The sequence below is a fragment of the Lethenteron reissneri genome, unplaced genomic scaffold, assembly GCF_015708825.2.
Source record: "Lethenteron reissneri isolate LAM-NWPU_2019-01 unplaced genomic scaffold, ASM1570882v1 scaffold_140, whole genome shotgun sequence".
In the NCBI taxonomy this organism is placed as follows: Eukaryota; Metazoa; Chordata; class Hyperoartia; order Petromyzontiformes; family Petromyzontidae; genus Lethenteron; species Lethenteron reissneri.
The window spans coordinates 141,423-157,078 of NW_026891113.1; the positions used below are offsets into that span (position 1 = coordinate 141,423).

At 43.1% G+C, this 15,656-nt stretch overlaps 2 pseudogenes; one reads left to right on the top strand and one right to left on the bottom strand.

Moving 5' to 3' along the window:
• Positions 1–15,656, bottom strand: part of LOC133362195 (uncharacterized) — a 426,135-nt pseudogene that overhangs the window by 96,188 nt on the left and 314,291 nt on the right.
• LOC133362192 (zinc finger protein 721-like) overlaps positions 1–15,656 on the top strand; it is a 70,469-nt pseudogene that overhangs the window by 36,417 nt on the left and 18,396 nt on the right.

Here is a 15,656-nt window from a genome sequence, read left to right on the forward strand (position 1 = left end):
CCACCGCTCCCCACATATACACTCCCTTGTACACACACCCACACACGAGTGGACATACACAGTGCTGTAGGAAAATGCACGAATGTGCATACACACCGCTTTGTACATACACACACGGGTGCACATGTATACACGAGTGCGTACACCCATTTGTGCATCTATACATACAACACATATGTATAGATGCACAAATGAGTGTAAATGCATTGGGTGTAGACACATGCACAGTGTAATTGCACACAGCAATATACATAAACACATTTGCACGTATACAGCAATGTGCATGCTCAGGGATTGCGTTTCAACACACACAAATATGCGAGCACACACGATTGTACATACATACACACACGTGTACAGACCCACACGTGTCCATGAACGAGTGTAAATACACACACGAGTGCACATGCACACGAATGTACCCACAGAGAAGTACACACCCATGTCCATACACATGGCTACAGTTCCCTGCTGTAATGGCTGGTGCTTATGCTAGAAGGTGGCATGTGTTGTAATTATTGCACAGTAAATGATGTGAGCGTGCTGTCTTGTTTATTCCAAACTTTGTCACGTTAAGGTGGTGCTTCGTAGTCCTATCGGATTACTTGTTGATGTGGTGTGATGCGCATTGGTTGTGAGGTGTTTCAATTCCTGATTTTACTCTCGTTGTTAAGTGGTCTTGTTGAGCTAAAGTTGGAGAAAGACATTGCTCACACAAATGCTTACAAGCGATACCATTTCGATTATCAATAAAAGTGTATGACAGCAATCGTAATAATTGTCGTGAATTAAATTAAACAAATCACCTTGATTTACTGACGCGCTCATATCAACACAAATACTTAAATATTTTTTATAAAACAAATTCAGTACAGTATACATTTGCACCTCTTAGTCCACATCGAACTGGACATCAGCATTTTGATACTTCAACAACACCCGCGACTGTCGATGTTAAATCCTCTAAACTTGCATCAGTTTAAAGAACATTGTCGGGTGAATATTGGCAAATTAACACGAAGCACGGAATTATGCATGGATATGTTTATCTTTATTTAAACTGAAGCGTACAATTATGCAGTGAGATATGCATATGTATTAAGGTTAAATTACAATGGCCGGATTAGCTAAGCTATGTTGCTACATATGCGGATTGTTAATGTAAAAATTAACAATTGAATGCAAAGTCCATGATAATCCAAGACGAGAACAAAGGATTTGAATGCTGGAGGGGAGTTATAAGGGGCTTAAAATCAGACCTCAAGACCATTTCGAGAGGGATTTCGCTGAGGATAGACGTGCAACTCCTCGCTCTGCAGATTACCCTTCTCCTGCGAGACCCAGCCTGGCGAGCCCGATTGCCTGGCGCCTGGGAGAGTTCGTGGCGATCTCTTCAGACGGGTTACAGGGACATCGACACGTCGTGCATCAACAAGTAAGTGTCTTTGTTAGTGGATACAACTGGTAGTCGCGTGTAGCCCGACTTACGAGGCGTTACTGTGTGTCGGTTAGACGTTAGTGAGAGTTTGCTTTTTGGCGATTTGAGGCAGACATCCACGCAGCTTAGAGGGTGCCTTTAACTCTCAACAACACCCGCGACTGTTACTCTGCTCTGAAAAATCATTCACATGGAGCAGATAAACTTTCCACAGGGCCAAACACACATGGGCGAGAAGCCGTTCAAATGCTCTGTGTGTGGGAAGGCATTTTCACGGAAATCACATCTTCACAGTCACCAGAAAACACACACGGGCGAGAAGCCATTCAGATGCTCTGTTTGTGGGAAGGCATTTCCACGGAAATAAAATCTTCACAGTCACCAGAAAACACACTCAGGTGAAAAGCGAATCAATTTCTCTCCGAGGGAGAGGACATGTTCACGGTCATCACCACGAAACAAGCATCAGAAGATCCGCAATGATAGGGAAGTGGAATCAAAAGGTGTAATGCAAAGTGCTGCAATGAGTCCTGAAAAAAATGCATCTTTTGATCCTATACAGGTGGATCCTGAGAGATGCCTAGATGTAGTGGATGTCATGAGTCCTGACAACAATTCCTTTTTCGACCTCATGCAGTTGGATCCTGAGAGGTTGCTGGATGTAATGAGCCCTGCCGACAATTCCTCTTTCGACCCCATGCAGGTGGACACTGAGAAATGGCTGCTGGAATGGCTGGAGAGTCAAAGTTTTGAGAACTTCTGTTAACTCTTGAAGTCCTGGAATGTGCATGTTTGTGTCTCTGTTAGATCAGTTAATAAGGTACGAAATATTATTTCCGTGATTTCCAGTACTCCAAGCTAGAGTGATGTTTCGGCCACAACGCAAGCAGCCGTCGTCAGGTGGAGAACAGGTCCGTCAAGTAGTCATTCAGACTCTGTCTACTTGACAGACCTATTCTTCACCTGAAGATGGCTGCTTGCGTTGTGGCCGAAACGTCGTGAAAATTATTTTATTATGTTTTATTTTTATTATTTTATTACTTCACTTCTACGTGACTTTACCAAAAGAACCAAGAAGATTGATCCCTGCAGTCACGAAAGCTTTAAATCGAAATAGAGTGATGTTGTGAATGCTCTATAATGTGTTCAGATGAACGTATTCCTTTTAAGTTCCAGAAGTGTTCACTTATTTCAGGATGACAACAATGTTATACTTCTATAGATGCGTTGCTTCGTCTGGTGGTTGTATCATCGGGACTGCTAAATGTGCGGTGTTTATGGTAGAAGGTGCCATGTCATCCTCTCACAGCTAATTGCGTGTTAAAGTTTATTCTAGACTTCGTCACGTTAAGGTGGTGCTTTGTAGTCCTATCGGACTACTTGTTGATGTGTTGTGAAGCGCAGTGGTTGTGTGGTGGTTCAATTTCAAATTTTACTCTCGTGGTTAAGTGGTTTTGTTGATTTAAAGTTGGAGAAATACTGTGATCACAACTTTGCTCAATATTTTAAACATGTTCTTAATTTTCGATTTAAAGCTTTCGTGACTGCAGGGATTCATCTTCTTGGTTCTTTCAGGTAAAGTGACGTAGAATGGAAATAATAAAATAATAATATTTTATGATGTTTTATTTTTATTATTTTATTATTTCCATTCTACGTGACTTTACCGAAAGAACCAAGAAGATGTTCTTAAAAAATATTTTATCATTGTGTAATAAACAAAATAACTTAAAGTAATAGGTTTCAGAGTGTGCGTGGATTGCACGTTCATTGTTCTTGTGTTTGATGGCTTGGACTTCTGGACGAATGGCTTCAGTCAAAAGGACGTCGATGGGGAAATCGACGTTTACGTGTTAGATTTTAAGAATATGTTTTAACTGTTGAATTCCTATTGGGAAATAATTTGCCTAGTTCCTTCCTGTTTGAGCATGCGTATGAATAAAGATTTCGATACGAGTATGAACGTGAATTTTCTTGCAGAACAATAAAGACCTGACATGTTAAAGATGACTAATCGTCCCTTATTGCTACAATGTTCATAGCGAACACGCGTGGAGGCGAGTTTCAGGTGAAGCATCTCCAGCACACAAGTTGACCCTCACCTGGCAGCATCGTGGCTGTCCGCTGATCACACTCATGACGTCACACTCATGACGTCACACGCACGAGCTGTAGGGGCGGGGCTCTGTCCGCTCAGTGGCGCTGTTTTCATTAATTTAGCACCACGAGCGGGGAGTCTCATCCCTGTAGTTCCCTGTTGTGGTGCCGCATTCATCACCACGTTGCCCCTCAATGATTTGTACGAAACGATATGAAAATAAGTTGTGTGTTCCACTATACAAACTTACACGAGTACACATATACACTCCCTTGTACACACACCCACACACGAGTTTACATACACCGCGGTGGAGAAAAATGCACGAATGTGCATCCACCCCGCTTTGTACACACAAAGATAAAGATCCCCCGTATAGCCTTAACAGACTGTAGGGGCAAGTGCTGTTAGCGAGCACCTATGAAGGCCGCAACGGTACACGAGGGGGTGGGTGGCCAGCACCACGCCCGACCGCCTTTGTCTCCCTCGTGGCAATGTTTACACACCGCACCAGGTACTCATTTGAGGCTGAGTCGACCTAGGGGAGGCCCGGGACCGGTTCAGATAATCGTCACTGGTGTTGGCCGTGAGCGGGAATCGAACCCGTGTAGCCGGGTTCATAGCGCAGCGCGCTAACCGCTACACCACCGCTCCCCACATATACACTCCGTTGTACACACACCCACACACGAGTGGACATACACAGTGCTGTAGGAAAATGCACGAATGTGCATACACACCGCTTTGTACATACACACACGGGTGCACATGCATACACGAGTGCGTACACCCATTTGTGCATTTATACATACGACACATATGTATAGATGCACAAATGAGTGTAAATGCATCGGGGTGTAGATACATGCACAGTGTAATTGCACACAGCAATATACATAAACACATGTGCACGTATACAGCAGTGTGCATGCTCAGGGATTGCGTTTCAACACACACAAATATGCGAGCACACACGATTGTACATACATACACACACGTGTACAGACCCACACGTGTCCATGAACGAGTGTAAATACACACACGAGTGCACATACACACGAATATACCCACAGAGAAGTACACACCCATGTCCATACACATGGCTACAGTTCCCTGCTGTAATGGCTGGTGCTTATGCTAGAAGGTGGCATGTGTTGTAATTATTGCACAGCAAATGATGTGAGCGTGCTGTCTTGTTGATTCCAAACTTTGTCACGTTAAGGTGGTGCTTCGTAGTCCTATCGGATTACTTGTTGATGTAGTGTGATGCGCATTGGTTGTGAGGTGTTTCAATTCCTGATTTTACTCTCGTTGTTAAGTGGTCTTGTTGAGCTAAAGTTGGAGAAAGACATTGCTCACACACGCTTACAAGCGATACAATTTCGATTATCAATAAAAGTGTATGACAGCAATCGTAATAATTGTCGTGAATTAAATTAAACAAATCACCTTGATTTACTGACGCGCTCATATCAACACAAATACTTAAATATATTTTTTATAAAACAAAGTCAGTACAGTATATATTTGTACCTCTTAGTCGAAATCGAACTGGACATCAGCATTTTGATACTTCAGACTGTATGTCGATGTTAAATCCTCTAAACTTGCTTCAGTTTAAAGGACATTGTCGGGTGAATATTGGCAAATTATCACGAAGCACGAAATTATGCATGGATATGTATATCTTTATTTAAACGGAAGCATACAATTATGCAGTGAGATATGCATATGTATTAAGGTTAAATTGCAATGGCCGGATTAGCTAAGCTATGTTGCTACATATGCGGATTGTTAATGTAGAAATTAACAATTGAATGCAAAGTCGATGATAATCCAAGACGAGAACAAAGGAATTGAATGCTAGAGGGGAGTTATAAGGGGCTTAAAATCAGACCTCAAGACCATTTCGAGAGGGATTTCACTGAGGATAGACGCGCAACTCTTCGCTCTGCAGATTACCCTTCTCCTGCGAGACCCAGCCTGGCGAGCGCGATTGCCTGGCGACTGGGAGAGTTCGTGGCGATCTCTTCAGACGGGTTACAGGGACATCGACACGCCGTGCATCAACAAGTAAGTGTCTTCGTTAGTGGATACAACTGGTAGTCGCGTGTAGCCCGACTTACGAGACGTTACTGTGTGTCGGTTAGACGTTAGTGAGAGTTTGCTTTTTGGCGATTTGAGACAGACATCCACGCAGCTTAGAGGGTGCCTTTAACTCTCAACAACACCCGCGACTGTTACTCTGCTCTGAAGAATCAGTCACATGGAGCAGATAAACTATCCACATCGCCACGCACACACGGGCGAGAAGCCGTTCAATTGCTCTGTGTGTGGGAAGGCATTTTCACGGAAATCCCATCTTAACAGACACCATAAAACACACGCGGGCGAGAAGCCGTTCAGTTGCTCTGTGTGTGGGAAGGCATTTTCACGGAAATCCCATCTTAACAGACACCATAAAATACACGCGGGCGAGAAGCCGTTCAATTGCTCTGTGTGTGGGAAGGCATTTTCACGGAAATCGAATCTTAACGATCACCAGAAGACACACACGGGCGAGAAGCCATTCAAATGCTCTGCGTGTGGGAAGGCATTTTCACATAAATCACATCTTAACAGACACCAGAAAACACACTCGGGTGAGAAGCCATTCAGTTGCTCTGTTTGTGGGAAGGCATTTGCGGAAAAATCACATCTAAAGAGACACCAGAAAACACACACGAACGAGAAGCCATTCAATTGCGCTGTGTGCGGGAAGGCATTTTTACGGAAATAAAATCTTCAGTCACAAGAAAACACACTCGGGCTAGAAGCCATTTCATTGCTCTACGAGGGAGAGGACATGTTCACGGCCATCACCCCGAAACAAGCACCAGAAGATCCGCAATGATAGGGAAGTGAAATCAAAATGTAGAATTCAAAGTGCTGCAATGAGTCCTGAAAAAATGCATCTTTCGAACCTATGCAGGTGGATCCTGAAAGATGGCGAGATGTAGTGGATGTAATCAGCGCTGACGACAATTCCTCTTTCGACCCCATGAAGTTGGATCCGGAGAGATGGCTGGATGTAGTGGAGTGGCTGAAGACTCAAACGTATTGAGTACATCTGTTAACTGTTGCCCTGTGTATATTCGTGTCTCTTAGATGTATTTTTTCAGTCATTTCCATTACTCCGAGCTAGAGTCATGTGAATGTGTTCAGATGAAAGTTTTCCTTTTAATTTCCAGAAGTGTTCACTTATTTCAGGATGACAACAATGTTATACTTCTATAGATGCGTTGCTTCGTCTGGTGGTTGTATCATCGGGACTGGTAAATGTTTGGTGTTTATGGTAGAAGGTGCCATGTCATCCTCTCACAGCTAATTGCGTGTTAAAGTTTATTCTAGACTTCGTCACGTTAAGGTGGTGCTTTGTAGTCCTATCGGACTACTTGTTGATGTGGTGTGATGCGCAGTGGTTGTGTGGTGGTTCAATTTCTAATTTTACTCTCGTGGTTAAGTGGTTTTGTTGATTTAAAGTTGGAGAAATACTGTGATCACAACTTTGCTCAATATTTTAAACATGTTCTTAATTTTCGATTTAAAGCTTTCGTGACTGCAGGGATTCATCTTCTTGGTTCTTTCAGGTAAAGTGACGTAGAATGGAAATAATAAAATAATAATATTTTATGATGTTTTATTTTTATTCTTTTATTATTTCCATTCTACGTGACTTTACCGAAAGAACCAAGAAGATGTTCTTAAAACATATTTTATCATTGTGTAATAAACAAAATAACTTAAAGTAATAGGTTTCAGAGTGTGCGTGGATTGCACGTTCGTTGTTCTTGTGTTTGATGGCTTGGACTTCTGGACGAATGGCTTCAGTCAAAAGGACGTCGATGGGGAAATCGACGTTTACGTGTTAGATTTTAAGAATATGTTTTAACTGTTGAATTCCTATTGGGAAATAATTTGCCTAGTTCCTTCCTGTTTGAGCATGCGTATGAATAAAGATTTCGATACGAGTATTAACGTGAATTTTCTTGCAGAACAATAAAGACCTGACATGTTAAAGATGACTAATCGTCCCTTATTGCTACAATGTTCATAGCGAACACGCGTGGAGGCGAGTTTCAGGTGAAGCATCTCCAGCACACAAGTTGACCCTCACCTGGCAGCATCGTGGCTGTCCGCTGATCACACTCATGACGTCACACTCATGACGTCACACGCACGAGCTGTAGGGGCGGGGCTCTGTCCGCTCAGTGGCGCTGTTTTCATTAATTTAGCACCACGAGCGGGGAGTCTCATCCCTGTAGTTCCCTGTTGTGGTGCCGCATTCATCACCACGTTGCCCCTCAATGATTTGTACGAAACGATATGAAAATAAGTTGTGTGTTCCACTATACAAACTTACACGAGTACACATATACACTCCCTTGTACACACACCCACACACGAGTTTACATACACCGCGGTGGAGAAAAATGCACGAATGTGCATCCACCCCGCTTTGTACACACAAAGATAAAGATCCCCCGTATAGCCTTAACATACTGTAGGGGCAAGTGCTGTTAGCGAGCACCTATGAAGGCCGCAACGGTACACGAGGGGGTGGGTGGCCAGCACCACGCCCGACCGCCTTTGTCTCCCTCGTGGCAATGTTTACACACCGCACCAGGTACTCATTTGAGGCTGAGTCGACCTAGGGGAGGCCCGGGACCGGTTCAGATAATCGTCACTGGTGTTGGCCGTGAGCGGGAATCGAACCCGTGTAGCCGGGTTCATAGCGCAGCGCGCTAACCGCTACACCACCGCTCCCCACATATACACTCCGTTGTACACACACCCACACACGAGTGGACATACACAGTGCTGTAGGAAAATGCACGAATGTGCATACACACCGCTTTGTACATACACACACGGGTGCACATGCATACACGAGTGCGTACACCCATTTGTGCATTTATACATACGACACATATGTATAGATGCACAAATGAGTGTAAATGCATCGGGGTGTAGATACATGCACAGTGTAATTGCACACAGCAATATACATAAACACATGTGCACGTATACAGCAGTGTGCATGCTCAGGGATTGCGTTTCAACACACACAAATATGCGAGCACACACGATTGTACATACATACACACACGTGTACAGACCCACACGTGTCCATGAACGAGTGTAAATACACACACGAGTGCACATACACACGAATATACCCACAGAGAAGTACACACCCATGTCCATACACATGGCTACAGTTCCCTGCTGTAATGGCTGGTGCTTATGCTAGAAGGTGGCATGTGTTGTAATTATTGCACAGCAAATTATGTGAGCGTGCTGTCTTGTTGATTCCAAACTTTGTCACGTTAAGGTGGTGCTTCGTAGTCCTATCGGATTACTTGTTGATGTAGTGTGATGCGCATTGGTTGTGAGGTGTTTCAATTCCTGATTTTACTCTCGTTGTTAAGTGGTCTTGTTGAGCTAAAGTTGGAGAAAGACATTGCTCACACACGCTTACAAGCGATACAATTTCGATTATCAATAAAAGTGTATGACAGCAATCGTAATAATTGTCGTGAATTAAATTAAACAAATCACCTTGATTTACTGACGCGCTCATATCAACACAAATACTTAAATATATTTTTTATAAAACAAAGTCAGTACAGTATATATTTGTACCTCTTAGTCGAAATCGAACTGGACATCAGCATTTTGATACTTCAGACTGTATGTCGATGTTAAATCCTCTAAACTTGCTTCAGTTTAAAGGACATTGTCGGGTGAATATTGGCAAATTATCACGAAGCACGAAATTATGCATGGATATGTATATCTTTATTTAAACGGAAGCATACAATTATGCAGTGAGATATGCATATGTATTAAGGTTAAATTGCAATGGCCGGATTAGCTAAGCTATGTTGCTACATATGCGGATTGTTAATGTAGAAATTAACAATTGAATGCAAAGTCGATGATAATCCAAGACGAGAACAAAGGAATTGAATGCTAGAGGGGAGTTATAAGGGGCTTAAAATCAGACCTCAAGACCATTTCGAGAGGGATTTCACTGAGGATAGACGCGCAACTCTTCGCTCTGCAGATTACCCTTCTCCTGCGAGACCCAGCCTGGCGAGCTCGATTGCCTGGCGACTGGGAGAGTTCGTGGCGATCTCTTCAGACGGGTTACAGGGACATCGACACGCCGTGCATCAACAAGTAAGTGTCTTCGTTAGTGGATACAACTGGTAGTCGCGTGTAGCCCGACTTACGAGACGTTACTGTGTGTCGGTTAGACGTTAGTGAGAGTTTGCTTTTTGGCGATTTGAGACAGACATCCACGCAGCTTAGAGGGTGCCTTTAACTCTCAACAACACCCGCGACTGTTACTCTGCTCTGAAGAATCAGTCACATGGAGCAGATAAACTATCCACATCGCCACGCACACACGGGCGAGAAGCCGTTCAATTGCTCTGTGTGTGGGAAGGCATTTTCACGGAAATCCCATCTTAACAGACACCATAAAACACACGCGGGCGAGAAGCCGTTCAGTTGCTCTGTGTGTGGGAAGGCATTTTCACGGAAATCCCATCTTAACAGACACCATAAAATACACGCGGGCGAGAAGCCGTTCAATTGCTCTGTGTGTGGGAAGGCATTTTCACGGAAATCGAATCTTAACGATCACCAGAAGACACACACGGGCGAGAAGCCATTCAAATGCTCTGCGTGTGGGAAGGCATTTTCACATAAATCACATCTTAACAGACACCAGAAAACACACTCGGGTGAGAAGCCATTCAGTTGCTCTGTTTGTGGGAAGGCATTTGCGGAGAAATCACATCTAAAGAGACACCAGAAAACACACACGAACGAGAAGCCATTCAATTGCGCTGTGTGCGGGAAGGCATTTTCACGGAAATAAAATCTTCAGTCACAAGAAAACACACTCGGGCGAGAAGCCATTTCATTGCTCTACGAGGGAGAGGACATGTTCACGGCCATCACCCCGAAACAAGCACCAGAAGATCCGCAATGATAGGGAAGTGAAATCAAAATGTAGAATTCAAAGTGCTGCAATGAGTCCTGAAAAAATGCATCTTTCGAACCTATGCAGGTGGATCCTGAAAGATGGCGAGATGTAGTGGATGTAATCAGCGCTGACGACAATTCCTCTTTCGACCCCATGAAGTTGGATCCGGAGAGATGGCTGGATGTAGTGGAGTGGCTGAAGACGTATTGAGTACATCTGTTAACTGTTGCATTGTGTATATTCGCGTATCTAAGATATATTTTTTCAGTGATTTCCAGTACTCCGAGCTAGAGTGATGTTGTGAATGGTCTATACTGTGTTCAGATGAACGTATTCCTTTTAATTTCCAGAAGTGTTCACTTATTTCAGGATGACAACAATGTTATACTTCTATAGATGCGTTGCTTCGTCTGGTGGTTGTATCATCGGGACTGGTAAATGTTTGGTGTTCATGGTAGAAGGTGCCATGTCATCCTCTCACAGCTAATTGCGTGTTAAAGTTTATTCTAGACTTCGTCACGTTAAGGTGGTGCTTTGTAGTCCTATCGGACTACTTGTTGATGTGGTGTGATGCGCAGTGGTTGTGTGGTGGTTCAATTTCTAATTTTACTCTCGTGGTTAAGTGGTTTTGTTGATTTAAAGTTGGAGAAATACTGTGATCACAACTTTGCTCAATATTTTAAACATGTTCTTAATTTTCGATTTAAAGCTTTCGTGACTGCAGGGATTCATCTTCTTGGTTCTTTCAGGTAAAGTGACGTAGAATGGAAATAATAAAATAATAATATTTTATGATGTTTTATTTTTATTATTTTATTATTTCCATTCTACGTGACTTTACCGAAAGAACCAAGAAGATGTTCTTAAAAAATATTTTATCATTGTGTAATAAACAAAATAACTTAAAGTAATAGGTTTCAGAGTGTGCGTGGATTGCACGTTCGTTGTTCTTGTGTTTGATGGCTTGGACTTCTGGACGAATGGCTTCAGTCAAAAGGACGTCGATGGGGAAATCGACGTTTACGTGTTAGATTTTAAGAATATGTTTTAACTGTTGAATTCCTATTGGGAAATAATTTGCCTAGTTCCTTCCTGTTTGAGCATGCGTATGAATAAATATTTCGATACGAGTATTAACGTGAATTTTCTTGCAGAACAATAAAGACCTGACATGTTAAAGATGACTAATCGTCCCTTATTGCTACAATGTTCATAGCGAACACGCGTGGAGGCGAGTTTCAGGTGAAGCATCTCCAGCACACAAGTTGACCCTCACCTGGCAGCATCGTGGCTGTCCGCTGATCACACTCATGACGTCACACTCATGACGTCACACGCACGAGCTGTAGGGGCGGGGCTCTGTCCGCTCAGTGGCGCTGTTTTCATTAATTTAGCACCACGAGCGGGGAGTCTCATCCCTGTAGTTCCCTGTTGTGGTGCCGCATTCATCACCACGTTGCCCCTCAATGATTTGTACGAAACGATATGAAAATAAGTTGTGTGTTCCACTATACAAACTTACACGAGTACACATATACACTCCCTTGTACACACACCCACACACGAGTTTACATACACCGCGGTGGAGAAAAATGCACGAATGTGCATCCACCCCGCTTTGTACACACAAAGATAAAGATCCCCCGTATAGCCTTAACAGACTGTAGGGGCAAGTGCTGTTAGCGAGCACCTATGAAGGCCGCAACGGTACACGAGGGGGTGGGTGGCCAGCACCACGCCCGACCGCCTTTGTCTCCCTCGTGGCAATGTTTACACACCGCACCAGGTACTCATTTGAGGCTGAGTCGACCTAGGGGAGGCCCGGGACCGGTTCAGATAATCGTCACTGGTGTTGGCCGTGAGCGGGAATCGAACCCGTGTAGCCGGGTTCATAGCGCAGCGCGCTAACCGCTACACCACCGCTCCCCACATATACACTCCGTTGTACACACACCCACACACGAGTGGACATACACAGTGCTGTAGGAAAATGCACGAATGTGCATACACACCGCTTTGTACATACACACACGGGTGCACATGCATACACGAGTGCGTACACCCATTTGTGCATTTATACATACGACACATATGTATAGATGCACAAATGAGTGTAAATGCATCGGGGTGTAGATACATGCACAGTGTAATTGCACACAGCAATATACATAAACACATGTGCACGTATACAGCAGTGTGCATGCTCAGGGATTGCGTTTCAACACACACAAATATGCGAGCACACACGATTGTACATACATACACACACGTGTACAGACCCACACGTGTCCATGAACGAGTGTAAATACACACACGAGTGCACATACACACGAATATACCCACAGAGAAGTACACACCCATGTCCATACACATGGCTACAGTTCCCTGCTGTAATGGCTGGTGCTTATGCTAGAAGGTGGCATGTGTTGTAATTATTGCACAGCAAATGATGTGAGCGTGCTGTCTTGTTGATTCCAAACTTTGTCACGTTAAGGTGGTGCTTCGTAGTCCTATCGGATTACTTGTTGATGTAGTGTGATGCGCATTGGTTGTGAGGTGTTTCAATTCCTGATTTTACTCTCGTTGTTAAGTGGTCTTGTTGAGCTAAAGTTGGAGAAAGACATTGCTCACACACGCTTACAAGCGATACAATTTCGATTATCAATAAAAGTGTATGACAGCAATCGTAATAATTGTCGTGAATTAAATTAAACAAATCACCTTGATTTACTGACGCGCTCATATCAACACAAATACTTAAATATATTTTTTATAAAACAAAGTCAGTAAGGTATATATTTGTACCTCTTAGTCGAAATCGAACTGGACATCAGCATTTTGATACTTCAGACTGTATGTCGATGTTAAATCCTCTAAACTTGCTTCAGTTTAAAGGACATTGTCGGGTGAATATTGGCAAATTATCACGAAGCACGAAATTATGCATGGATATGTATATCTTTATTTAAACGGAAGCGTACAATTATGCAGTGAGATATGCATATGTATTAAGGTTAAATTGCAATGGCCGGATTAGCTAAGCTATGTTGCTACATATGCGGATTGTTAATGTAGAAATTAACAATTGAATGCAAAGTCGATGATAATCCAAGACGAGAACAAAGGAATTGAATGCTAGAGGGGAGTTATAAGGGGCTTAAAATCAGACCTCAAGACCATTTCGAGAGGGATTTCACTGAGGATAGACGCGCAACTCTTCGCTCTGCAGATTACCCTTCTCCTGCAATACCCAGCCTGGCGAGCTCGATTGCCTGGCGACTGGGAGAGTTCGTGGCGATCTCTTCAGACGGGTTACAGGGACATCGACACGCCGTGCATCAACAAGTAAGTGTCTTCGTTAGTGGATACAACTGGTAGTCGCGTGTAGCCCGACTTACGAGACGTTACTGTGTGTCGGTTAGACGTTAGTGAGAGTTTGCTTCTTGGCGATTTGAGACAGACATCCACGCAGCTTAGAGGGTGCCTTTAACTCTCAACAACACCCGCGACTGTTACTCTGCTCTGAAGAATCAGTTACATGGAGCAGATAAACTATTCACAGCGCCACGCACACACGGGCCAGAAGCCGTTCAGTTGCTCTGTGTGTGGGAAAGCATTTTCACTGAAATCAAATCTTAACACTCACCAGAAAACACACTCGGGCGAGAAGCCATTCAATTGCTCTGTGTGTGGGAAGGCATTTGCGGATAAATCAAATCTTAACAGTCACCAGAAGACACACTCGGGCGAAAAACCATTCAATTGCGCTGTGTGCGGGAAGGCATTTTCACGGAAATCAATTCTTATAGATCACCAAAAAACACACTCGGGCGAGAAGCCATTCAGGTGCTCTCTTTGTGGGAAGGCATTTGCATGGAAGTCAGCTCTTCACAGGCACCAGAAAACACACTCGGGTGAAAAGACATTTAATTGCTCTACGAGGGAGAGGACATGTTCACAGTCATCACCCCGAAACAAGCATCAAAGTGCTGAAATGAGTCCTGAAAAAAAATGCATCTTTCGAACCTATGCAGTTGGATCCTGAGAGATGGCTGAATGTAGTGGATGTAACGAGTCCTGACGACAATTCAACTTTCGATCCCATGAAGTTGGATCCGGAGAGATGGCTAGATGTAGTGGAGTTTCTGAAAACTCAAACGTATTGAGTACATCTGTTAACTGTTGCATTGTGTATATTCGCGTATCTAAGATATATTTTTTCAGTGATTTCCAGTACTCCGAGCTAGAGTGATGTTGTGAATGCTCTATAATGTGTTCAGATGAAAGCCTTCCTTTTAAGTTCCAGAAGTGTTCACTTATTTCAGGATGACAACAATGTTATACTTCTATAGATGCGTTGCTTCGTCTGGTGGTTGTATCATCGGGACTGGTAAATGTGTGGTGTTTATGGTAGAAGGTGCCATGTCATCCTCTCACAGCTAATTGCGTGTTAAAGTTTATTCTAGACTTCGTCACGTTAAGGTGGTGCTTTGTAGTGCAATCGGATTACTTGTTGATGTGTTGTGAAGCGCAGTGGTTGTGTGGTGGTTCAATTTCTAATTTTACTCTCGTGGTTAAGTGGTTTTGTTGAGCTAAAGTTGGAGAAATACTGTGATCACAACTTTGCTCAATATTTTAAACATGTTCTTAATTTTCGATTTAAAGCTTTCGTGACTGCAGGGATTCATCTTCTTGGTTCTTTCAGGTAAAGTGACGTAGAATGGAAATAATAAAATAATAATATTTTATGATGTTTTATTTTTATTATTTTATTATTTCCATTCTACGTGACTTTACCGAAAGAACCAAGAAGATGTTCTTAAAAAATATTTTATCATTGTGTAATAAACAAAATAACTTAAAGTAATAGGTTTCAGAGTGTGCGTGGATTGCACGTTCGTTGTTCTTGTGTTTGATGGCTTGGACTTCTGGACGAATGGCTTCAGTCAAAAGGACGTCGATGGGGAAATCGACGTTTACGTGTTAGATTTTAAGAATATGTTTTAACTGTTGAATTCCTATTGGGAAATAATTTGCCTAGTTCCTTCCTGTTTGAGCATGCGTATGAATAAAGATTTCGA